The 19,216-nt window shown below is 43.6% G+C and overlaps 1 protein-coding gene across 2 annotated transcripts in view; it reads right to left on the bottom strand.

Annotated features, from left to right (window-relative positions):
* The window catches only part of FBXL7 (F-box and leucine rich repeat protein 7), a 258,398-nt gene that overhangs the window by 223,628 nt on the left and 15,554 nt on the right, over positions 1-19,216 (bottom strand). The window contains exon 1 of one of the 2 annotated variants that reach the window (XM_083188102.1): positions 17,679-17,814. The exons of the other annotated variant lie outside the window; for it this stretch is intronic. The gene's annotated coding sequence lies outside the window, so the exon portion shown is untranslated. Of the gene's footprint in view, positions 1-17,678; positions 17,815-19,216 lie in introns of those variants that run through there. 2 annotated transcript variants of the gene reach the window in all.

The following is a 19,216-nucleotide window of genomic DNA, read 5'->3' as shown; positions in this document are numbered from 1 at the left end:
GAGAAATTGGGGCACAGATTTTGGGGTGCTTTTTCTCCTTCATTCCTTGTGAAAATGAAAAATTTTGAGCCAGAACTGCATTTTTGTGTAAAAAAATGTAATTTTTCATTTTCACTGCCCAGTTGTATCAAAATTGGTAAAACCCCTGGGGGTTTGAAATGTACACTATACCCCTAGATGAATTCCCTGAGGGGTGTAGTTTGCAAAATGGGGTCACTTGTGGGGGGGTTCCACTGTATTGGTGCTTGGGGGGTCTTGCTAATGCGACATAGCACCCACCAACATTCCACCAGAATCTGAGCTGCAAAATCCAAAAATCACTCCTTACCTTCTGAGTCCTGCCATGCACCCAAATGGTAGTTTGCAAAATGGGGTCACTTGTGGGGGGGTTCCTAACTTTTAGCATCTTATGGTGCCTAGAAACCTACATGGTGCCTAAAAAATAATCTCATAAAAAGGAGGCTCCAAAATCAAGTAGGTGCTCCTTCTATTATGAAGCCTGTGGTTTGGTCAACGTGCACACTAGGGCCACATATAGGATATTTATGAAAACAAAAGAATTGGGGGAATCAATTTTTAGTCACATTTCTCTAGTAAAATCTACTGTGTTCCTTAGAAAAATGTATTAAAATTGCAAATCTGCAAAAAAAATGAAATTTTGAAATTTCACCTACACTTTGTTTTAATTCCTGTGAAACACCTAAAGGGTTAACAAACTTCCAAAATGCTGTTTTGAATACTGTGAGGGGTGCAGTTTTTGAAATGGCATCATTTATGGGGGTGTCTCACATACAAGTCCCTCAAAGTCACATCAGAACTGAACTGGTCCCTAAAAAAATCAGTGTTTGAAATTTTCTTGAAAATTTGAGAATTTGCTATTCATATTGTAAGCCTCCTAGTGTCCAAAAAAATTAAAAGGAAGTTGAAATAATGATGGAAACATAAAGTAGACATATGGTCTATGTTAGTTATTAACTATTTTGAGTGGTATAATTATTTGTCTCACAAGCAGAAAATTTAACATTTTGCAAATTGCTAAATTTTCCATTTTTTTACGACATTTTGGTATTTTTCACAAAAAAACACAGACTGTATCGACCCAAATTTACCACTAATTTGAAGTACAATGTGTCACGAGAAAACAATCTCAAAATCACTGGGATAAGTAAAAGCAAAAAAAAGTTATCCCCACTTAAGTGATACATGTCAGATTTGAAAAAAAGGGCTCTGTCAGGAAGGCAAAAACTGGCTGTCAGGAAGGGGTTAAAAGAAAGAGTTATGGAACATCTTAAATGAAAAAAATTACAGTTTTAAAACAAATAATTGAGTATCTAGATAGACTCTAAGAATGGACCAGAATGTTGAAACTACAGTTTAATGCTAAAACATGCAAAATCATTCACTTGGATCTCAAACCCAAAGGCTAAATATAGTGCCGAATGTACTACAAAGGAAACTACTGAGGAGGAAAGGGATATAGGAGTCGCTAGTTCAAGTGACTGAAAGGCAGGGAAGCAAATGCAAAAAAAGATTTTAGCATCTACAGTTTGAAGCAAAGAGGGTAAAGAGGGAACATGATATACATTTTCAAATATATCAAGGGTTTTATCAAAGTAGAGGACAAAAATATTCTTCCTTTATAATCTATGCCCTCACGAGCAGGGCCCTCTTCCCTCATGTGCTTTCCTTCTCTTACTTAAACCATATTAATGGCACCAAATCCTGTTTATTTCCGCCACCCTAATACTTATTTCAGTGTTGTCTGCTGATGCAGCTATGTTTATGTACCCTGTACTTGTCCTCTATTGTATTCACTGTTTGATAATTTGTTTATGTACTCTGTAATTGGACGCTGGGAATCCCTTGTGGCGCCATAAAAATATAGGATAATATAGGAAGAGAAGTGTTAGAACTCAAGGACATATGCTGAAATTGGAGAGAGGTAGGTTCAGGGGAGATTTAAGGAAAAATGAATTCACAGAAAGGGTAATGGATAAGTGTTATAGCCTCTCATCAGAGGAGTTAGAAGCTAAGATACTAGAGCAATTTAGACATGCATGGGATAGTCATTTGAATATCCTTCAAAAAACTAAAGATCAAAAAGGGTTGAGATTACCTAAAGGATAAATAAAGGGCAGACTAGATGGGCAGTTCTAAACTGAAGTCAAATTCTATGTTTCTACACAAATTATGTTGCATGCAGGATATAATGGGAAGACTCTTTTAAATACATGCTCTGATTTGAACTTCATTCTATAGCATACTTGCCGATACTCCCGCATTTTGTGGGAGCCTCCCGCTTTGGCCCCAGTCCCCCAGTGCCCCGCAAAAGCCTCCCAATCCCCTGGAATTTCAAAGCCCAGTTTGAAAATCCAGACTGCGCATGCGCTTGTCTGGCACGATGGGGGGGGCGGAGCTTCGCACTAGCATGGCATATACTTGCATAGTGATTGTGTGAGAGCTGCTGCGCCGCCCAGCAGAGCCTCCAGGGAGACTGTCACTGTACCAGGCTACCAGCAGCAGTGAAAGCAGCAGCAGCGGAGTCTGCACCTCACCCCCGCATGGTGGAAGGAAGCTGCTGCAAGCTGGAGACACAGAGGAGGGGGAGTGACGGGGAACTAGCACAGGAAGGAAGCAGCTCGGAGGAGAGGCTGGGGGAGGAGCAGGTTAGTGTCATGTATTTCTGCCTCGGCACTGCAGCTCCTTAGTGGCTGCAGCTGGTACTAGGTGCAAGCAGGTCTGTAATGTGTTTATTTGTGTGTTTATGTAGCTTAGCACTGACTCCAATGTGTGTTTGTAGGTGACCCCTGGGTGTATGTATTAGAGCTGGCACTGTCCCCTTTGTGTGTGTGTGTGTGTGTGTGTGGTCAAATACTGACCCCTGTCAATGTGTGTGAGTACACTGGCATTGTATGTTTGTGTATAGGAGAACACTGTCCTGTGGGTATGTTTGTGTGTTAGACTGGTAGTGACCCCTGTGTGTGTGTGGGCTGGTTATGACCCCTATGTGTGTGTAGGCTGGTAGTTACCCCTGTATGCGCGCACGTGTGTGTGTGTGTGTGTGTGTGGTGGGGGGGGGGGCTGGTTGTGACCCCTATGTGTGTGTAGGCTGGAAGTTACCCCTGTATGTGCGCACGTGTGTGTGTGTGTGTGTGTGTGTGTGTGTGTGTGGTGGGGGGGGGGCTGGTTGTGAGCCCTATGTGTGTGTAGGCTGGTAGTGACCCCTGTGTGTGTGGGCTGGTAGTGACCCCTGTATGTGTGTGTGTGTGTGTGTGTGTGTGGGCTGGTAGTGACCCCTGTATGTGTGTGTGTGTGGGCTGGTAGGGACCCCTGTATGTGTGTGTGTGGGCTGGTAGGGACCCCTGTATGTGTGTGTAGGTTGGAAGTGACCCCTGTATGTGTGTGTAGGTTGGTAGTGACCCCTGTATGTGTGTGTAGGTTGGTAGTGACCCCTGTATGTGTGTGTGGTTTGGAAGTAGGCTTGCTGACACTCCCGCATTTTGCAGAAGACTCACGTTTTAGCCGACAGTCACCCCCAATGCCCCGTATAGCCCTCCCAATACCCCCAGAATACTCAATCCCCATCTAAAAATCTGGACAGCACAGCAGAGCAAGCCTAAGAGGCCTGCCAAGCACCGCTGGGCGTGGCCAGCACAAGAGCCACCCAGGCCAGCAAAGCCTGCTAGCGGCCAGCCACCGGGGAAATATGATGAAAATGGGTGTTTCCAAAATTAGGCAAGTATGTTCTATAGGCCTAAGCCAGACTGGATAAAGCATTTTTTATTGTTTCTGTCCAGGTAAATACTGCTTTATTTTTACACTGCAATTTAGATTTCAGTTTGAACACATCTAACCCAAATCTCTCTGCACATGTTACATTTGCCCCACCTGCAGGGCAGCATTGTTTTGCCCATTTGAGAAAGATTTCGTTTTTGCAATCAACTCTGAATCAGGCCCATAGTGTATTGCTTGACTCACTGTTAAAATGGCATTAAAGCGCTTCTAAGTTGATGCAGCTGTTTCTTTTACTAAAGACAGTTCAACTATTCTGTCCTACCACACTAAAAAAGTTTAACAGCGCTGTCACTCACAGTAGATGATTTTCACACCTAAGGAAATTCCAAAATGTTAATGCTTAATGTGCTTCAGGTGAGCTGTCGCTTTTATTTTTTCATTATTTTTTTTCTGGTACAAAACAAAATTACACATTTTTGACATGGATTGACTTCAAGGATGCTCTAGGGGCCTAATTCAGACCTGACTGCAAGAAAAATTTGTTCTCAAAATGGGCAAAACCATGTGCACTGCGGTTGGGGCAAATGTAACGTGTGCAGAGAGAGTTAGATTTGGGTGGGGCGTGTTTAAACTGAAATCTAAATTGTAGCGTAACCTTAATATATACATATATTCTACTATGTAACAACTATATTTAGTTAAACCAAAGGGAAATAAATAAGAGGCAGCGTAATCACTAAATTCCCTGAGGGCTAGGGAATTAACACAAACATGTACAACCCAATAGTTATCTGGCGCCTTTAAAAATGTATTTACACCATAAACTTCAACAGGATTGTCCACAATCTCCAGCACAGTAAGAAGAGTCGTTGTTCATCTAATAGATGTAGTTATGAAATTTCAGATGTTGGTACAAAACCTATATATTGGGATATTTCTGTTCTGTTGATTAAGGACCAATACATACGTTTTGTACCAACATCTGAAGAAATGTAATAAATACATTTATTGGATAAACATCTACTCTTCTTACTGTGCTGGAGATTGTGGACAATCCTATTGAAGTTTATGGTGTAAATCAATTGATATAGTCGCCAGATCACTATTGGGTTGTACATGTAGTGTAACCTTGTTTATACTGTATAAAATCTATCTTTAGTGTTGCTAAAAAGTGGTCGAAGCAAGTAAGAGAGAGAATTAAGAATTTTGTGAAGCTGACGATGTGGGATTTGTTCCTGCCAGACTGTCATAACTGTTCAGTGATCAAGACAAAAAAAGAGGAGTAAGCATAATGGAGTAAAAAAATGGCTTTTGATATACAGAATGGGCAGTGCAGACGGTGTAATGGTTAGCATTACTGCCTCACAGCACTGAGGTCACGGGTTCGATCCCCACCATGGTCCTAACTGTGCAGAGTTTGTATATTCTCCCCGTAACTTGCGCTGGTTTCCTCCGGGTACTCCGTTTTCCTCCCACAATCCCAAAAAATATACTGGTAGGTTAATTGGCTTCCAACAAATTAGCCCTAGAATGTCTGTGTGCCTGTACATGTGGTAGGGAATATAGATGGTAAGCTCCACTGGGGCAGGGACTGATGTGAATGTTCAAATTTTCTATGTACAGAGCTGCGGAATATGTATGCGCTATATAAGAAACTGTTAATAAATAAATAAATACACTGATTGGTCCAAAGTGCACTATCAAGCGCATTGAACCAATCTGAGAAAGATTTAATAGAAAGTTTTGTGTGTGTGTGTGTGTGTGGTGCCGGGCCACAAAGAAAGCTAAGGGGTTTAAAAGCAGGAAGTTAAATTTGTCATTGGTTTGAACAAAGGTCAGAAGTCTAAGGAACCTATTGTCTACTAACAATATAATGGAGCATAGGCCTTTAGTCACCCAATAGGAACAATCAAAGTATCAGTATTGCCCAGCAGAGAAGAAACAACAAGGAGACATTTTGTCATGGAGAAGAATAAAAAAGAATGAAGGTCTGGTTGCTCTTGGGCAAAAGTGACAGGATATAGTATATCTAAGCTACTTCAGAACATTATTAAATGTGTTCAGATCATTGAATAAATAATTGATCACTTAAACTGCTACTTCTTACTAATGTAATACTTCAATAAACTGTCCCATACTAATATAACAATTTCTGTATCTTTTGTGTATACTCTCATTTCTTCTTAATTAGATACTTTAAAGTCTGCTAGGAGAACCAGACCGCAAATATGCTCCAATGGTAATGCTAGAAGCAGAGCTGGATATAAAAAAAGGGGGGGGGGGGGGGTTGTTGGGCACAGGGACTGGTACCTCCTTACCTTTCTCAAAAGGAAGTACCCAGCTAGAGTTGCTTAGCCACATGTCCTTTCATACTTTAGTGATCATTGGGTCAGATATACATATATATTAGTAACAATTTACTAATGCATTGTATTAGTAAAAAGTAGCAGTTCTAGTGTTCAATTAGTTTTCTTAGTCTCCTCAAGTTAACACAGGGGGACCAATGTTCTGAAATGTAACCACACGTCCTTAATGTAATAGCAGACAGCTGCCTGTTTGTAAAATAAAAGGGAAGTTAATGCCACCCTCCAACTTGTTTTTTTTGCAAAATGTTAAGACTGATCTGAGGTTTGGACTGGTACCTCCATCCCTTTCTCAAAAGGAAGTACCCAGCTAGAGTTGCTTAGCCACATGTCCTTTCATACTTTAGTGATCATTGGGTCAGATATACATATATATTAGTAACAATTTACTAATGCATTGTATTAGTAAAAAGTAGCAGTTCTAGTGTTCAATTAGTTTTCTTAGGGGCAGATGTATTAAGCCTTAACAAGAGATAAATCCAAGGGTGATGAAGAGAGATAAACAACCAGCCAATCACCTGCCAACTGCCATGTTACAGGCTGTGTTTGAAAAAAGTTAGTAAGGAGCTGATTGGCTGGATGTTTATCTCTCCTTATCACCCTTGCATTTATCTCTTGTTAAGGCTTAATACATCTGCCCCTTAGTCTCCTCAAGTTAACACAGGGGGACCCATGTTCTGAAATGTTACCACACATCCTTAATGTAATAGCAGACAGCTGCCTGTTTGTAAAATAAAAGGGAAGTTAATGCCACCCTCCAACTTGTTTTTTTGCAAAATGTTAAGACTGATCTGAGGTTTATTTCCAGTCCACATAAAGCAGCGGGAGGGGTAGTTAATATTTAGTTAATATGTAGTCAATAAAAGAGGGAGCATTTGCAGAGGATGTGGAAGCCTTGTGGTATACACTGTTTTTGTTAAATAAGACCAACCCATGAAGGAGAATTGTAAATGTTGGCACTGTGTGAGTTCAACTATATAAATAGAGTGTGTGAGAGAGAGAGAGAGCGAGAGAGATATTGGGAAGCTGTGTTCCAAGATAAGGAATACTAGTAGGGTCCTAATGTAGATGAAAGGGACTTGCCCAATAGGGACAAGGACATTGCTACCAACTTTCGGATACTAACAGTAACCTTCGACTCATTTTGTCTATGATTTCTGTCAAATACTCTATAGGGTTGGAAAAGAAAAGGAGATCATCTGCAAAAGCTAGTAACTTGGGAAAGAGCTGCCAATATTAATGACCAGGAATACAGTGAGGGACTGTAATATCCATAATAAAGGATCTGGGGCAAGATGAAATAAGAAATGGGATAATGGTCAACCCAGTTTGGTGTCCATAAGCAAACATTGTGCCCCACTAGATCATTAATGAGAAGACACATGACATGAAATAAATATAACTAAAAAAACAAATAAAAGAGAGACCAAAATCTCATTCTGCTAAATTTGTGGTCAACATGTGATCAGGAGATCTTGTCAAATGCCTTTAGGCAACTAGACTAAACATCGTACCATGGAAGGCATTCACCCTTTTTTCCACAGTAGTCTCTTCTTCCCTTTTTTGTGAACTTGCTACTGCTGCCAACAATCTATTGTTACCTACCAAAACTGATAAAAATAGGTCCCTCCATTCCAATGTTTACTCCAATTTCACTGACATCAGTCTATGGCCAGTATTCAATGCTCCCGATTCACCATTTTTTCTGTGAATCGGGCTGTTTTCACTCCTTGCGGTGAATTTTTTTCACTGAAAATATGATTCACCCTATTCAATGTTCACTGTCCGCCGAAAGCGAACAGTGAATGCCGGCCAGTTCTCCGTTTCATGCTCGCTGCAATTCGCTGGTGTATTTCAATGGGGTTTTCACTGGGATTCGCCGACAGTGTATTCAATTCTCAAATGGAGAACTGCTTTCTCCATTGATTTTCGCAATGATTCTCTGTTTTACATTCGTCATCTTTTTTATGTGAACTGGAATTTGAACTTTTAAAATAAAGCGTTTTTTTCTTTTTTGGTGTAAAAAAATCAGATTTTTTTTCTGTGAAGGGGCATGTTATTTTTATTCATGGGCTTGCAGCACATAAATATATTTTTAATTATTATTTTTTTTTTTACCAATTTTTTTTTACACATTCGCCAGCAGGGTGCCAGGAGCCGGGAGCCGCTCATTAATATTCATATATTCACTGCACTCTGGTCTCGATCATTACATATGCAGGATCGGGACCAGTGAGTGCAGCGGCTCCTATCCCAGCCCCCTGCCAGCTCTAGGGGGGCTCTCCCTGTGTCCCTGCCAGCCCTCCTTCACCGCCATAGTGTCCGGCCCAGGCAGGGAGACTTCCATCTCCCTGCCTGCAGCCGTCCCCCAGATCCCCGTGGCAGTCGCGGGGGGGGGGGGGGTTAAAATTTGCTGCCTGGGGCAGAGAGTCCCTGAGGTGTTGAATAGGGCGGACGGGCGGCTGCCGGGCGAGTCTCTCTGAAGGGAGAATTGCGGCGAAAGTGCAGTGAATCCTACACAGGATTCACTGCCAGCCGCGATCCTGGCCATTGAATACCGGCCACAATCTCTAAATCCAACATTGTGATGATGTGATAAGTGTGGACAAAACATACTACTAACATTCTTATGAATCGAAATTTGCCACTTTCAAGCCAGACAGATGTATCAAGCCTCAGACTCTTGTTTTATAGCGATATTAATTTCCCACTAAATTAGATTTTGCTGTTCATTGATATTATCTAAATTTGAAAGGTAATTTTAGTAAAATATGATTCACATTGGATAATTGTTATGCCTGACAAGCTGCTCAAGTGGACTACTTTGTAAAGCCCTCTTCTGAACATCTATATTCTACAGGTGTCCAAAAAAAGTATATTAAGCCCCATTTTGGATAAATTATGAACATTCCATTTAACATCTAAAGAACATTGACTCTTCCAGTCTCCATATTTTTATGATTAAGATTATTTTTATCTCAGTGACTCTGACCTCCATCACCTTTTACATTCAAGTATCCTCATTATATCCTACTGGGTTCATTATATGGTACAACTAAGTCTGCACTTTGAGTTTGAATAATGTTGAAATTAATCGCTTATTTAGCACCCTTCAAATATTCAGGAGTATCACAGGGCTTGGATTAATATCTCCATATTAGGCAGGAATTTCATACCTATTTGATGGACAGTTCATTAGGCAAAATTAGGCAGTTAAACATCACTCAAGAGGGAAAAAGATTAGCAGAGTGAAAGAAACACAGAAGGCTGATTAAGCCTGAGGTGACATAAACCACTGAGGGTTCTCACAGGGTACACCCTGCTGTTGGTCACATGTTATTCTAATGAGGATGGGCACAAGGCCTATCAGAGCAAGGGGAGGGTTTAGACAGGGTAGGAATGATCACGAGTTAGAGTGATCACCCTCTGCCCCACCCACCCTTCCCTATTTCTCTTCTTCGGCGGCGGTAAAGAACAGTCATTCTTTAAGAACTCTGTGTGTGTGTAGGTAGTGGGGTGCACTCTCCCTCGACATCAATTGTCATGGGCCATGCTTCTGTCCGGGGGATGGCCATCATCTGTCCTGGTCAATTGTCATGGGCCATGCTTCTGTCCTGGTGGCTGACCAGGGAGAGTGGTCACCAGCGTTGTATGTATGCCTAGTGATCTTTAACCCCACCTTTCCTATAGTGACCGTTCTTTAGTGCCGCCACCATTCATAGTCTTAGTTTATTTGTCAAAATAAATTTGGGTACTTGTGTAGTTTCGCTTCGCTCGCCCACGCTGCGGGCTCGGTGGCTCGCTACACTCGCCATGCTATTTAAAATCAACTCCATGCCAACATGGATAGTGGAGGTATGAACTATCCATGTTGGCATGGAGTTAAGTTACTTTTTTGGACATATTTTGTGGCGAGCGTACACCCGAAAGTAGCACGGTACCTAAATTTGACATTCTTTTGAAACGCCAGCACTTTGTGTCGTGTCTTTATTTTAAGTTAAGTTATGTAAGGTTTAAAGTTAAGTTTGTAGTTAAGTGTATCAACCGACGGGGTGGACCAGGAGGATACCCGATGGTGAGTTTTGGTTGTCTCAAGAAGATTCAAGATGACCGTGGTCACACCCGAGACACAGAGACACAATAGGCATGCTGAAGTGAGTAGGGGAGCGGGAAATGTCATCTGAAGAAGCTCCAAGATGGCCACGGTCACACCCCAGACACAGAGAAACAATAGGCAGACATTGGAGCAGCAACCAGGATGGACCGCTTTGGAGCACCAAAGAGCGAGCCATGGGTCGCTGAGAAAAGGCAGCACTAGTCAAACACAGCAGAAAGATATATATCAAATGATATAAAGAGGATGCTCCGCGTTGCACTGCTGTGCCATCTAGCTGCTATCACAAATACTGGGGGTAGTAACTCCCCCAGTCAAAGACAAGAAAAAACAATTGTAGGTGACAGCGCTAAAACACTGGTATTAAAATAATGACATATTTAATTTAATAATTGCAAATAAATTGAGGACTAGTAAATTGAAAATATCACATATAGGCTCTTATTCAGATCCGATCGCAGTACAAATTTGTTCTCAAAGTGGACAACACATTTGCACTGCAGGTGGGATAGATGTAACGTGTAGAGATAATTAGATTTGGGTGAGGTTGTACTTCAAAGTGAGATCTATATTGCAGTGTAAAAATAAAGCAGCCAGTATTTACCCTGCACAGAAACATAATAACTCACCCAAATCTAACTCTCTCTGCACATGTTACATCTGCCCCACCTGCAGTGCACATGGTTTTGCCCATTTTTAGAACAAATTTGTACTGCGATCAGATCTGAATAAGGGCCATAGTGCATGTAATATTTTCTCTCACTGGTTGGTCTCAATGCTGTGAATTGAGTTCATAGGCACTGTATACAGGCTAAGCAGTCCACGGGGACAAAGAGCAAACCCGATGCTAAGGCACATGGAGCAAAATACAGGATCACTGGAGAGATGAGCAAGACAAGCAGGAGTTTCCAGGAGGTGAAAGCTTAAAAAACTCTTTGCACTGACATAGGATAGCCAGGACAGATCCCCCTTATAGGGCAGTATTCAATGAGAAAAATTCTCCGTGTTTTATGGAGAATTTGTGCTTTGTTCGCCTTGGACGGAGCATTTTGCTCTCCAAAAGCGAGCAACCCTATTCAATGTGAAATATTCTCCGTCTTTCTAAGTGATTTTCTCCGTGTCTCTCCGTGTAGCAATTCTCCATCTTTTGATGGGGAGCTGGAATGTGAACTTTTAAACTAAAAGTTTTTTTTCTTAAATTTTGGTGTCAAAAAATCAGGTTTTTTTTTCTGTGAAGGGGCATGTTATTTTTATTCATGTGCTTATAGCACATGAATATATATTTAATTTAAAAAAAATATATATTTTTTTAAATTTTTTATTTTTTTTTTACACAGTGCAGCCAGCAGGGGGCCGGAGCGCTCGAGCCGCTCATTAGATATTCATATATTCACTGCACCCGATCGTTAATATGCACGATCGGGTGCAGTGAATACTGGGTCCCCCGCTGGCTATAGGGGGGGGGGGGCAGCCTGTGCTGCCTGGGTCCCGGGGAGCCCCCCTACCCTCCACATTCCTCTGGAGCAACCAGGGAGACTTTAATCTTTCTGGCTGCTTCCATCCCCCGGCTCCCTGAAAGCTCCCTGCCGCGGACACTCGTCCGCTGCAGGGGTTAAGACTCGCCGCGAGTGGCGGCGAGCATCAGCCACATTGAATAATGGATAAAGTGCCGTGACGGAGAATCTCCAAACATGGAGAATCTCCGCAAAAACACGGAGAGTGCATGGAGAGCGAAATAAAACGCTCTCCATGCACGGAGAATTTCCTCATTGAATACTGCCCATAGAAGGAGGGTGGCTGTCATTGGCTGTCAGTGCAGGGAGAGCAGGAAGGGCATCAACCTGGCAAACTACTGTATATTGCTGTTCACAACCAACCTCCCGGCACCGCTCCGGACCCTGCTACAGCCACAACCCCAGGACCAGGCTGCAGACACTGCCAATCCCCAGCTGCAGTTCCACAGCCACTGCTGAACCATGCTAACTGCACAGAGAGCCGCCGCCAGACACAGACAGGTGTGTAGCGGACCCGCCAATAATGTTTGGCTGATATCATATTATTCTTAATGATATCGGCAGTAGAGCACATGTGTACAGGGCTTAAAGGAGGTTAAGTTGATAGGGTTAGGCATAGAGGATAGCCACTTACAAGGATTCCACTCCTTAGAACAGGGATGGGAAACCTTCGGCCCTCCAGTGTTGTTGAATTACATATCCCAACATGCCCTGCAACAGTTTTGTCAGCATGGTCAAATAGCAAAACTGCAGCAGGGCATCTTGGGATGTGTAGTTCAACTGCTGGAGGGCCGAAGGTTCCACATCCCTGCCTTAGAAGCTTACACCGGAACGTATTCCAATGAACTGGAAGAAGACACTGGACAACATAAGACCCCACTAGACCACCAGAGAATGTCTGTTGACAGTTCTTCATGTCAACATATTCATGTAGACATAACTATTGATCACTGTGGAATGGTAAGCATCCATAGTACAAATTAGCAACCACCAGTCATTGAGCAATTCTAGTGGCAATAAATGGTTAGGAACATTCCATTATTAGCTATAACCAGTGGCGTTTTTTACTTATGGGCTGTAGGGCTGCAGAGTCCCCCCCCCCCTCCCGGTAAAATCAACCATTGTGTGAAGCCGGATGCAGTGTGTGAGACTGCTCTGGCTTCACTGTGACTGGCACTGATTTCCTATCGGAAGTTCAACTTGCCAGTCATCCAAAGCAGTCCAATCCCTCTGGGATGCTTCTATGGGCTGCTGCAGTACAGAAGAAGCTACTGAGTATGCACCAGTCCCGTGGCGGGGGTCAGGACTGGCAGCGGGAACCGGCAGATGGCTGGGACCAGTGGCTGCAGTGGAGGGCGGGGGGGGGGGGGGGTAGCTGGCATCATGGCAGCCCTTCTCCTCCACAGAGATAAGAGCCGCCACTGGCTATAAGGCATTGTTCTAAAAAGATGCCAGCCAAATATAACAAATATAACATGGCCAGAAATGTATTCTCGGCATATCAGTAAATTTTGTCACAGTAAACTTACCGAAAAGGGATCAGGAGCATTAGAGGGGTCATAAGAACATTTAGGGAACAGAAAAGCATTTTTGGTTTTGGATTGTTATATTTGTCACACTTGAGTAAGTGATGTGTAGAAAAAAGTTGAAAAATACTTAAATGGCAAGAAAAGTAGTATAATGCACCTGTGAATGATTTTTATAAAACTATTACAGACATTTGCTACATGTGGAACAGAAAATCGTTCCAATGAGAAAACAAAGAAGGAATTTTGGCGTTCCCCGTAGTCTCTCTCACTGGCCAGCATGGAATGCCTTCCGCAAACTCTGGGGATGAAGAATGTCACACAATTTCAATGTCCAAGTCAAATTTATGCAACTATTTCCTCCCTAAATCATGTGTTGGAGAAAAAGTTTCCTGTTTAGTCAGGTTTATTTTAAATCAACAGAACTAATGACAAAGTAGCACACAGATAAAATGTGTGCAGTATGGCCAACAATCCTCTACTTTTAACTACAAATTGCTGTTCTACGGTTTTTGTTTTATTTGTTAGTAGAAAACATGACTAATTATTAATGAACGACGTGTCCATGTTTTGTTATGTCCAGTGTGGACAAAAGAAGATTGCTGAGAACAGGAAAACCAGTAAATAACCCCCTACACAAATCCAGGGGGTCTGGCTAGGGTTACCACCTGTCCGGGATTACTCCAGACAGTCCGGTAATTGACACTGGCGTCCAGAGTCCGGAAGGTTGGCTGCCCCGCGATCGCGCACAGTGTGTGAGTATTACTGTCACATTCAGTGAGACATAACATACCTAACCTGCACCACCACGTGAGGAAGCTGGGGGGGGAGATGAATATTGAGTGACACAGTCACTCCACCGCAGGGCTCGCTGGGAGGTGGAGGGACACGGGACTTGTGAGTTTCACTGGGACATGTCCAACTCCTCCTCCCGGCTCCTCCTGCAGCGGCTGCAGCATGTGACACACGCCGACAGGACAGTGAAATGATATGTGAATGCTGCGGCTGCCTGGACACTGACGCGACGTTAGGGATGGCCATCGTTGCCATTGCCATCGATGGCAATTCTGCAACTAGCCATCGATAGTGCTAAACTATGCTATGGATGACCATCGATATTTTTACATATCGATGGTCATCCATTGTGTTTGATTGATTGGCCTGTGGGCCAATCAAAACATGGGGGAGAGGCTTTGTGGGTGTCGGGGGCGAAGTTATGCTCCGTGTCCCGGCACTTTGGGGGAAAAAAAAGCAAAACTTTGATTTGCTGTTCCATCGATGGAGAGAAACCATCCCCCCCATCGATGGCTAAAGTATTCAACATCGGCCATGAACCATCGATGATTTTGAATCATCGATGGTCGATTGCAATCCCTACACGACGGACAGCGCCGACCCGGCAGTGAGTTGTGGCGCACTGCAGCACTGTGACTGGCTCCGTGGCTTGGCTGGCATCAACTACCTGACCAGCGATGTCCCAGCTGCTGGAGGACCAATCTTTGTTCTGCCAGCTCTTTCCTGGGTTTCTGCCTCCTCCTTCCAATCTACCATGTTACCCTCAGAATCTCTGGTGGACAGAGAGAAAACTTCTTCATAGTAAGGAGGGTGGTACAAGCATGTTAATGTTATTGGTGGGAAAGTAGTGCCGAGCAGTCATGTAGTGGGGTGGGTGTACTGTAGTGATGAGGTGCTGCATATATGGGGTATATAGTGTAGCGATGTAGTGCAAAGTATAGGGGGTACATAGTGTAGTAATGTAGTGCAGAGTATAGGGGGCATATAGTGTAGTGATTAGGTTCTGCATGTTCGGGGTATATAGAACCTTATTCTGGTTTCAGGGTTACCACCATTCCAGGAATTACTCTGGACAGTCCGGTACTTGACACCGGCATCCGGAGTCCGGAAGGGTGGCTGCCCCGGACTATACATAGTCCGTGAATTGATCCCTCCGCCCGGCCGGCACCGCCTATTACTGATGCGGGCAGCGGGCATTGGGCTGACAGAGAGGCATATCCACCACGTAAGGAAGCCGTGGGGGGGGGGGCCATGGGTACACACACGTCGGACCCGTCCTCCTTCAGTTATGAATATTAAGTGACACAGTCACTCTGCTGCTGCGCTGGCTGGGAGAAGAAGGGAGGAAGCGGGACACAGACAGTGTGAGTGTCACTCATATGTCCTCCGGCTCCTCCTGTGGGCTGTGGTGCGCTGCTGACACACATATGACCTGACATATGAGTCAAGTGCCTGGACGGCGCTGTGAGTTGTGGTGGCGCAGTTCAATTCAACTTCAGCAGCACTGGGCAGTTGTGTTGTCAACTTGTCACCAGTCTTCGGCCGGGCAGAGAGCTGCCAGCAGCTGAGCACACAGCCCACACACAACCTGCAGCAGCAGCGCAGTCGGCAGTGCGGATGCCTACCTTGCCCTACTCATTGCCGATGAGAATCTGCCCTCCCTCTTGGCAACAGGCATTTGCCGACCCTCTGTGCAATGAGCATTTGCCCTCCACCGCGGCAACAGGCATTTGCCCTCCCTCTTGGCAACGAGCATTTGCCCTCCACATTGGCAACAGGCATTTGCACTCCCCCGTGGCATCGACCATAAAGGCCCTGGCATTGAGCATGTAGGCCCTGGCATCGAGCATGAAGGCTCTGGCATCGAGCAAGAAACCCCAAGCAATTAACATTGGGGTAGGTCGTATTTATATGGAATAATATGTAATAGCCATTACGGTGTGTGGTATATGTAATGGGCATTACGTTGTGTTTGGGATAGTGTGTAATGGGCATTAGATTGTGTGGCAGAATGTGTAATGGGCATGTAGTATACTTATGTAATGGTTGTGTGGGACGTATAATATGCATTCTGGTGTGTTTTTGGGGGCGCGCACTGTCCCTGTTGTCCTTAGTTTAAAAAAATTGTTGAGCCCTGGCATATTTTGTAATGGGCATTATGACCTCTGGTGCGCACTGTCACTGTTGTCTTTCTTTCAAGAAAAATTGTTGAGCCCTGGCATAATGTGTAATAGGCACTATGGCATGTGGTATAATATGGATGTGTGACGTGTAATAGGCATTATGGTGTAAATTTTTGGTGCGCGCCTTTGGCGCAAATGTAAAAAAACCACAACCATAAGGCGGGTCAAGGAGCGGGGCTGTGGGTGGGTCAATGGGTTGGCTGTGGGTGTGTCAAGGGGTGGGTCACTGTCCGGGAATCTCTCAACACAAAGGTGGTAACCCTAGGTCTGGCTGAACGGAGCTCAAAGGAAAACCATTGTGGGCCCTATTGACTAAAATACCAACCACTTCCTATAATGACAGGTTGCAGACTTTGCACAATATTACTCTATTAGAAGATCAGTTCCATGGTCTCTAAAGGTTGGACAATCCTCTGAGGGCTGACCCTTACCCCTTAAGCATAGGCACCTACCACTGCATTAGGCACTGTTGTGCCCTTAACGCCCCAGTCCGACACTGCAAATACCTGTCACTACATAACATATTATTACATTCTTAATCCAGAATTAGCTGAAAATGTGTACTTCATTATTCTACAACATAAATATCCATAGTGTAGTCTTTTTGTGCAAAGCACTTTATTGCAGTGGTTTGAATTACAACGCCCTAGCGCAGGCATGTCCAAACTGTGGCCCTCCAGCTGTTGTGAAACTACAAGTCCCATCATGCTTTGCAACAGTTTTGCTATTAGGGAATGCTAAAACCATGGCAAGGCATGCTGGGATGTGTAGTTTCACAACAGCTGGAGGGCTACAGTTTTAACATGCCTGCCCTAGCGTATTAGAATTGTTTTCGCGGACAACAGTTTCTTATTTAAAAAAATTGAAAAAAATATTAAATTAAGTAAATGTGTCTACATATTTTATGACTGGCAGCACCAGCACTGGTATTGCCTGTTACAATCACCATAAAAAAAAAATCATTGATTCTGGACCACCCACCCGATGCACAGCCTTGGGTTTTTAAAAGTGAGAGATGTTGTCCATACAAACTTGAGTTTACACTGAAGGGGTAGTAAATTTATCCCATAAAATGCAAACTCAAGTATGTACAGTATATACCCAATGGAAGCCTATTGCTGCTTGTAAAGCCTTAAACTTTTTAAATAATCTAATCCTAGCCCATTTCCTAAACAATGAAACTGTTATTTGATGCCAGTGACGATGAAGAAGCACAAAGCCTCCATGTATCCTAACATTGGATATTGTTAATTGCAAACATTGAAATGATAATTTTGCAGCACTGTGCTGGGCAGAAGGAGGAGCTTGCTTAGCATATCTCATAATTGGCATCTGAAGGGTTGCTCATTCAGTTGGGAATAGCTAGCCAGTTGAATTAAATGGTACTTAAGTCATGAGGTATACTGTACTATTATTATTAGGCAAACTCCTTAAAAGGGACTACTCACGAATCTGTATGTTGATATTAGAAATGAGTTCTCAGGAACAGGGTGTTTAACGTGCACTAGACACAATAATGCTGGTCCTATCTGTTATAATGTTCATTGATGTCTGATGGTCTTCTCATTCCCAGGCAGCACACAATAGTTATCTCAGGAAGGGACACTCCTCAGCCTGTATCCTGGCTGGAAGTAACGTTAGTCTAAGTGAGAGAAAATAGGTGCCCTCCGGGATAATCAGCTTGTAGACCCAGGCTGTGTAAATGGATTCTGTGGTGGGCGGCACTCTGCTTAATAATAAAGAAATACAGGAGACCTTGTGGTTTTCCCGACGTTTCAAGCCTTTGCAGGCTTTTTATCAAGGTGCAAGAGACGCAAGGTCTCCTGTATTTCTTTATTATTAAGCAGAGTGCCGCCCACCACAGAATCTATATATATATATATATATACATATATACAGCAGGAGAAGAATCTGCACTCTCAATCATCCATATGTAATCATGCCCCGGGTGCCTTCCATAAAAATGATCCTAACCCTCCTCGCTAGTGCCTATACCCTACCCCCGATAGCCGCCACCTAAACCTAACCCCCTGGCCTGCAGCCTAACCCTAACCCTTGTTTGTGGTCTCCATGGTATTGGGAAAACACGTTCAGGTCATCTAGAACTAAGGCTATTGGAAAAGAAATAGTGTAAAGAACGCTGACCTATAGTTCTTTGTTTTCTTTTTGATAGACCTACTGATTTTAATGGGGTTTCTACATGTGGTGCATTTTTGCGTGAGGGCATCTGATAGATTTTTATCATAGTTGCCCACTTTCGTGAACAGAATGCTGCTAGAGTAGGCAAGTACTACATGATTTTGACTAACTAAAATTAGGATTTAATCATATTTTGTATAATATATTCATATGGATATGGATATATTCAGAAAGAAAATACACTATGGGGCCGATTCAGACCTGCTCGGCTTTAGCGAGTTTCACATAGTGGAAGGGAAGGGGGCGGGCAGGGGGCTGGAGCAGGGGGAATGGCCAGCATTTTATGGGCATCCCCATGAAAACGGTGGGTGCTCCCCTGAAAATGCAGGCGTGTCTATTCCTGCTTGAGGCAGACAGCTGACATCACATGACCCCAGGATCTGCCTCAAATTTGGAGGACATCATTGAAATGAAAACTCAGTCCAGGATGACTTTTCATTATGAACGGAGTAAAAATCATTGGATGTGAGCGACCATCAAATTATTTTTTGCCCACGCAGCCACATGCGAGGGGATATGTTAGCGTACACATCCCCTCTCATTCTAGTGAGGGCGTGTGATCAGCCGGGCGGCAGGCAGCAACTACCAGCTCGCTAGGCTGAGAACATACGCCCCTATGTGCTGTGGGTATGAATCAGCATCTATTGCAAATGCTAGATCTTTGTCTAATGGGCAAAACCATGCTGCACTACAGGTGGGGCAGATGTAATATGCACAGAGAGAGTTACATGTGAGTGACTTACATATTCTGTTTCTGTGCAGGGTAAATACTGTCCCACCCAAATCC

The sequence above is a fragment of the Crinia signifera genome, chromosome 5 (genome assembly GCF_055691185.1).
Source record: "Crinia signifera chromosome 5, ASM5569118v1, whole genome shotgun sequence".
In the NCBI taxonomy this organism is placed as follows: domain Eukaryota; kingdom Metazoa; phylum Chordata; class Amphibia; order Anura; family Myobatrachidae; genus Crinia; species Crinia signifera.
The sequence above is the reverse complement of the archived record's forward strand: the minus strand, read 5'-3'. Positions and strand labels throughout refer to the sequence as shown.